At 48.5% G+C, this 7,673-nt stretch overlaps 1 long non-coding RNA gene across 1 annotated transcript; it reads right to left on the reverse strand.

Moving 5' to 3' along the window:
* Positions 1–4,937: 4,937 nt before the first annotated feature.
* Positions 4,938–6,250, reverse strand: LOC123521802. The gene is made up of 3 exons (XR_006680142.1): positions 6,168–6,250; positions 5,771–5,830; positions 4,938–5,079 (listed from the first exon to the last, which is right to left on the reverse strand). It is a non-coding gene; the product is annotated as an uncharacterized LOC123521802 (long non-coding RNA).
* Positions 6,251–7,673: the final 1,423 nt, after the last annotated feature.

Here is a 7,673-nt window from a genome sequence, read left to right on the forward strand (position 1 = left end):
TTGGACCCATAGTGGGGAGACCCTGTGCTCACGCTGTGCCATCTCTCTCTGGCTACAGTCCACAAGAGCAGTGAGGGCCCCCAAATCAATCCGGGCTGGCTGAACCTCTTCCCAGGAGAAGCTGGACTCATGCCTGGATGCCACATTATCACAACTCATTTCACAACTTCCCGAACCAAATTAGTTTATTTAAAACCAAATACACATAGTAGACTGTTTTGGGGGAGGGAAGCTGTGATCAAGGGTTCTCTACACCTCCTTGTGGGGTGCAGGGGAGTCAGTTCTGACTCAGCACCACCCAACAAGCACAGAATACAACACTGCCTGGTTTTGCACCAATCTGACAGTCAGTGCTATAGCTGAGCCCCACGTTCTTGACTTAGGACGTCAATAAGCTCAGTGCTGCCCAAGACTTTCTGTGGGGGATGAGAGGAAAGACCAGTTGCTTGGTGAGAGTCACCAGGAAGCATAAAGCAATAGACTGTGTAGACCTAGATTGCCTCGTTCAGGGGAAAGGCGAGGGAGGAGTGCTCTCCAGAGAAGAGTTTTCTCTCTCTGGCACCAAGGTCCTTGGGGAGGTGGTTGGGAACAGCTCTTTGGAACACCCGTGTCCCAGTTTTCCGCACACACCCCTATGGGGCATTGGAAGATTATGAAATCATGGTTCTCTTTTTCATCTTCTGGACACAAGTGGGGAAGTCTTTTAAATGCTTAAAGAAATGAGAAATAGAATGTTCATGTCAACCAAGAAGTAGCATACTGTAATTATGAAGGTGACCTTGCTCCAAGAAGGCATGTGAGGAATTTGAATTGAAAACCTCAGAACAATTTCCAGGTTACATCATCAAAACCCAAAAGCTGTGAATAGAAGGGGAAGCAGGAAAACTAGTGGGGTGGGGGGAAGGGTCACCTTTCTGTTATATTGTTGCTCCCACCCCCAAGGACCACCCAGCCTCCTAAAGATCCCTAGTGGTACAGTGTGTTAAGCCCTGCAAGATTAGAGGGAGAAAGATGAGGCTGTCTGCTCCCAGAGAGGTGTGCACGCTTGGAAATACTGTGGAGCCGTTCTATGCTGTGTTCAGGGGTGGTTTTGAGGTGGAATGGGCTCAAGAGCAGGGCGTGGAGGTATTTTTTCTCTTAATGAGTCACAGGACAGGTTCTGGATGTAGAGAAATCTCTCTGTCTCTCAAACTCAGAGAACCAACCCTCGGCTTCCTGTTCCCGCTTACAGACAAGCCAGACCCTACACCTTGATGGGCACGGGCGTTTTGCAACGCAGCATGACAGTCAAAGGTGCTGGGCCAAAGGAACTATCTCTGTGTCCCGTCTCTCTTCTCCTGGAGTTACGACGCAAGATTTATGTTTCTCACTCACCTTCAACTCTCTGGGGGTGTGGGGTGATGTGTTGTTTGTTTTTTTGTACCAACTCTATGACATAAAGGCACAGTTTCATCACTGTCTTTGAGATAGCTTAAGAGAGACCCCGAAGTGTCCCTTAGGAGAAAGCACCTCACGTTCCCTGGTAAAGTTTGGTACAAGTGGACTAGAAAGGCGGGGTCCAAGGCAGGAGAGCTCAGTCGTTGACTGGATACCCAGAAACTCCCTGAACTAGAATGGACCCAGTTCTGAGAAATACGTGGACTCCCCCATATCCAAATGAAGACCATTTGAGTACAAAAGAGGCTGAATGTAATTCAAGGCCAAATGACTCTCAACGAGCTGTTACATTCATCCAAAGGTTAAATCCACTGGGAAGATGTGTGTGGGTTCGGGGAACTGTATGCTAATGAGATTTGCAGTGAAATGGTATTTAAATAGCTAAGAATTGTTCCCTACCTCACAACCTCATACCGCTTGTAATTGTCCCTGGAGACTCTTACAGCCACAATTAAGTGAGGATTGGGCTTATTTAGTCATTACGGAAACAAATGCACATTAAAACCACAGAGAGAGACCACTACACACCCATGTGAATGGCTAAAGCTAGCAAGACTCATCACATCAAGTGTTGGTAAGGATACAGAGACACTGGCAACCTGCCCCTCTGGTCTCAATTCAGCCACTAGGTATTGAACGTCTTCTATTTGCAAGATCCTTTGCTAGATAACTACACTGAAGGCATGGCACGCTGAACGTGGATCTTTTCTTTAAGGGCTCAGCACAGCTATGGAGCAAGAAGTACGTGAAGGACAACGCTGGCTATCAGATAATGGGATGGAGAGCCTCAACCAGATAGCTTCCGATTCACCGGAGTCTCTGCTGAAAATACCGATACTCAGGCCTCTTCTCAGAGTTACCCTTTGGGATACGGCCCTGGTCAACTCTGAAAATGAAACACAAACAAAAACACGAGACATAGAAATTTTAAACCGATTGAATCATTATTCCTCCTCGATCCCCGACGTCATTGTTTTACATGTATTTCTCGTGACTCGACTTTTCAGAGAGCCCCTTAAACAGCAGGACAGTCAGTGTCTCCCTTGGGAAGAACACATACAGAAACTGGCAGGGAGAATGGTGAACAGGACCCTCCTAAGATGCCACCATGCCACCCCAGGACTCAGGTGGGCCTGACCCCGATCCACGTTGTTTCAATCGCCTCCAGTGCCTGTGAAAGCCGGGCATAGAACAAAGGACCCCATGAAGAACCGATGCCGTTGCGTTATGATGCCGTCGAAGAATCTTGAAAGTACCAGGGACTGACAAGACGACAACAACACATCTGTCTTGGAAAAAGCGCAGCCGGAACGCTCCTGAGAAGTAAGGATGGCCAGACTTCACCTCGGGCGCTTTGAGCATGTTAGCAGGAGAGACCCGCCCCTGGAAAAAGAGGCCGTGAAAAGGGGGAGACCTTCAGCAAGACGGATTGACAGTGTGTCTGCCACAACGGGTTCAAACATAAGAACTGTGAGGACGACAAGGGACAGGCAGTGTCCCATTGTGTTGTACTTAGGGTCACTCTGAGTCAGAGGCGACTCGATGAGACCTAGGACAACAGCAACATACCTGAGTCCCCGGGGCCAAGGAACAAACGTCCACGGGGCCACTGCACCCAGATTCCCTTCCTCGGTCTCCAGGAACTTAAATCAAAGCAAAGAGGATGCACTGTGGGAAATTCGGAGAAGCAGACCTTGTTCGACCACACTTTGCAGCTGCTACATTTTGTTTGGCATATTGAAGGTACGTGGTAGCCCTGCATGGAGTCTCTCAGCGCCATTCTTCCAGCAGCATGTGCTGCTTCTTGTCTCTGTGTCACACATAAGTCATTCTCCCAATATTTCAGACTTTAAAAAAAATGCTATTGCACATTCTACAGAGACTCTCCCCAAACTCACTACCATTGAGTTGATGCTGGCTCAGTAACCCTAATAGGATTGCCCCTGTGGATTTCTAACGCTGTAAATCTCTGTGGGAGCAGAAAGCCTCTTTTGTCTCCCACAAAGCATCTGTAAATTGGTAATGCTGCTTTGGGGATTGGCGGCCCAACACATATAACCCCATACTCCACCCAGGTTCCTTCCCATAGACTACTGATATAGTTGAAGTTTATTGTTCCAATCTGGCTGATAAACACATGTGGGGTTAATTGAAGGGTGGAGAGATAAATGGCTCAGTGAGCCTCACACCTTTCTAGTTCTCAGGTCCCTTGCTTTGTGATGGTCGGACCAGGGTGCAGCTGCCTTAACCAGTTCTCTGCTTCAGCTGGCAAAGCTCATTTCCTGCTAAGGTGACCAGATTTTAACATTGGTAAAGCGGGACCCCATTGATAAAACTCATATCCTGGCAAAATAGCCACATGGCAGCCAAAAACTGTATACCCTAGCTTGTCATGCATTCTTTCCAAAAATGGGGACTTTTTAAAACACCGCAGGATGCAGGAAAAATTGTTAAAAATCAGGACTGTCCTGCCCAAAGCGGGACATCTGGTCACCTTATGCAAGACATCCCCCAAGGAGAAACAGCATAGACCTACCCTGATGCAGCCCTGGGTGCTGGAACAGTCATGTGGAGACTCCTGCCAGCGCTGAGATGCTTACATGCTCACTGATTAGGCTTTCCCCCTGCAGTCAGCGTCATTGCATGTTTTGTGAGATGGAGGAGGACTTTGTGGATTGGTGTCGGACATATGGGCTAATGTTGGACTTGTGGGCTTGGACAGCCCTGGGTTAGAATGTCTTCTTGATGTGCACTTACTCTTTATATAAAACTCTCTTATACATGAGTTTCTGTGGATTTGTTTCTCTAAAGTACCCAGACTAACACAACTACATTGTAGAATAAAACCAACGTTCATATGCACTGGGAAACCAGGATGTTTCGTGTAACTCATCGTCAGCCTTAAAGGACAGGGTAGAACTGCCCCTGTCGGTTTCTGAGACTGTAACTCCTTACGGGAGGAGAAAGCCTATCTTTCTCCCTCAGAGTGCCTGGTCATTTCAAGCTTCTGACCTTGCTTTTAGTCCAATTCATAATCGCAATGCCACCAGGGCTCCTTAAGTTGTCTACCTAGCTTCAAATTGGTTGTGCCACTTGGAATGGCTATAGAGAATGAAGGCACACAGGCCACCAGGAATATGCCACGGAGAAGACCAAGGAAGTCAACACCATCGGCATCCCCCTCCACCTACAATCACCGCAGAATGAAGAGACCAAGAAGAGGTGACAGGGTTAGCACCAAAGTGTGACAATGACCTTGAAGAGGGCAAATGGCTCCTCTTTGTGTGTTTGAAACCACAATAAAATTGACAGGAAAGCGAACTTGAGCCCAGATGACCAACATCTCCCCCCACCCCTCCATCTTTCCTCTTCCTCTCCAAGTGAAATGGCTGAAGACCAGGAAGACGGGAGTCACTGGGGAAGATCCAGAGGGCCCAGAGGTCTCCTTCCTGCCACGGAGCATGCTGGGAAGCCCTCCGATGGCCCCACAATTCCTAGGTGGGGAAGAATAACTCTTCTGTGTAGATCTCCTTCCTTGTAGCCTCTCATAAATTCTGGTAGTAAGTTCTGGTAGATGATGTATTGCTTGGGAGAACAGGGGGGCGGAAAGCACGTACTTGCTTCATCGAGAAGTTCAAGCTCCTGTCAATCCCGGGGAGAAAGAACTTCAGGTCACGTGAGCAACCCAGGGCCATCCGGGTAATTCCAACTCATAGCAACCACACAGTTGTTTCATTATGTTGTAGTAAGAGACACTGAGTCGGAACTGACTCAATGGCAACTAAACTCAACAACAACAACAAACAACAACATCTTGACGCTATAGGACAGAGTAGAAGCCAATAGAAACCTTTTGGGCTTCCAAGAATGTAACTCTTTAAGAGAGCAGAAAGCCCCATCTTTCTCCTGCTGAATCCCTGGTGCCCTAGAACTGCTCAGCTTGCAGTTAGCAGCCCCATGGGTGACCCACTGGCCACCAGGGCTCCTGGGCCTGTGGACAAGGGCCTTGTTCCCCGGGGGCGGCCTCAATAGCTGCAGTCAACTCCAACCACCTGCAGCCTGGCCTCGGGAGCCAAGACTCAGTCTTCACATTCCTTCGATTCTGGGGGAGCCAAGATGCATGGGCCCGAAGCCCGGACCATTTTTGAACATTCTTTAAGGGAAAAAGTCCCACAAAGCACGGCTATCAGGTTTAAGTAGAACAGAGAAAGGAATTACAGCAGGCTTCAAGGTTTATAGCTCTAGCAAATACCACAAACAATATCAACACCCAGAAAAATCACACAATAATTTTATCAACGGACTGCCTGGCTTCTCTAATTTTTTTTCCTACCATTTTTTGGACTGTTTGTTCCCTGGTCTCCTCCTCCTCTGACACGATTTTGGAACTTTTCTGTAAAGCAAACAAAAAGTGAATTTGGCCTTGGCTCTCGCATGATTGATCAACATTTGTCTTTGCAGTGATTGATCACAGCGAGAGCGTTCTCTGGGCTTCCCAAGGGGCTACTGGCAAGGCCATGGGATTTGCAAGATGGATGTTTGCCTTCTCTTCGTAGGGCTGCCCTAACACATTGCACGGGCTCGGCCGACTAACAAAAGCAGACATGCACGCTATCGCTTCCAAAGCCCAACATCCGTCTCATCCAGGCTGTGGTTTCCTGAGATCTCTTTCTTCAGGGGCTGGAGGACCCCTACCCCACCCCGACCCCCGCGCCCAGGACCTCACTCACATGGGGCTGACAGGACCTTTTCCCTCCTTCAGGCTTTCAGCCTCCAGGACAGAAGTCTACCGGTTCAAACCGGCTCCAGCTCCAGCCTGTTGGTGTAAATAAAGTTTTATTGGCACACAGTTGTCTGGCTGTTTTCACTCCGAGGGCAGAGTTGAGTTGTCATTATTGAGACCATATGGTCTCCAAAGACTAGGTGTTTACGCTCTAGATCTTTAGGAGCCCTGGTAGGTGCAATGGTTAAGTGCTCAGCTGTTCATTGAGAGGTCAGTTTCAAACCCACTGCTGATTGCTCCCTGGGGAAAAGATGTGGCAGTCTGCTTCCATAGAGATTACAGTTTCAGAAACCCTATAGGGTAGTTCTAGTCTGTCCTACAGGGTCACTGTGTTAGGCAGGGTTCTCTAGAGAAACGAGACCAGGGCACTTATGAATATATATATACAGTGAGAAGGAATATAACAGCTAATTAGTCCACACAGTAATACAGAGGGTTCAGTTCAACTCACTTCTCTGGAAGTCCTTCAGCTCACAAGGGCTGCCTGGTCCAAGGTCAAGGAAGCAGACAGCAGAGTCCTTCCTGGGGCAAGGCAAGCAAAGTCTGCCCACAGGCAACAAGCAGCAGAGAGCTTAGCAAAGCAGGCCCGATGGGATGTCGAATGCAAGGTGACAGAATCCTTGGCCTCAAACTCAAGCAATGTATGCACCAGCAGCGCGGCAAAGCAGGTCTCAAAGGAGCCTCATCATCTAGCGATGATTCAGAGGCTGGCCTCACCCACAGGAGGTGTAGCTCACAGGTTGAGGCAGAGAACTTAGCTACAACAGCAGCAAAAACACTCCAGCGTGCTCCCATCACCTGAGAGCAAGAGAGGCAGAGGTGGGCCTCAAAGAACCATTTAGCGCTTTGCTACCCAATCAAATTACAATCTGATTAATCCCACATGTTGCTATTGGCCAGGATGGCACAATAAACTTACCTCTCACGGTCACTATGAGTTGGAATTGACTTGGCGGCAAGGGTTTTACTTCATCTGGCCCTTTACAGAATAGTGTTGGCTGACCTCTGCTTACTCAAGTGCAATTCAAGATCTCCGTCAACAATGTGTCCGGTGCTAACCACCACTATCTCGTTTGTCCCCACACCTGAAAAGAGGAAACCTAGGTTCTGGGAGGTACAGCGACTCACCCAAGAGTTCACAGGTCGATGATACACTCAGGTCCCTAGGATACAGACTGCAGTGATTTACTCATCTCTACCGTGCCTGTGGGGCTGGGAAAGGAGAAAGAGTCCTGATTTCAGTGACTCCTCCTTGTAAGGAGGTTGGCTGTTCAGACCTATCAGCCAATTCATGGGAGAAAGATGAGGCAGTTTTATTCTGTAAAGACTTACAGCCTTAGAAATCCTATGGGGCCCATTCCAGTTGATTCAATGGTCATGGGTTTGGGGGATGTAAGTCTCTGGTAGGAGAAGTCTCCTGTCTCCAGGTCCTGGGCATTCATGGAAAGCTCCC

The sequence above is a fragment of the Echinops telfairi genome, unplaced genomic scaffold (genome assembly GCF_000313985.2).
Source record: "Echinops telfairi isolate 266 unplaced genomic scaffold, ASM31398v2 ScPeMD7_70;HRSCAF=299, whole genome shotgun sequence".
NCBI lineage: Eukaryota > Metazoa > Chordata > Mammalia > Afrosoricida > Tenrecidae > Echinops > Echinops telfairi.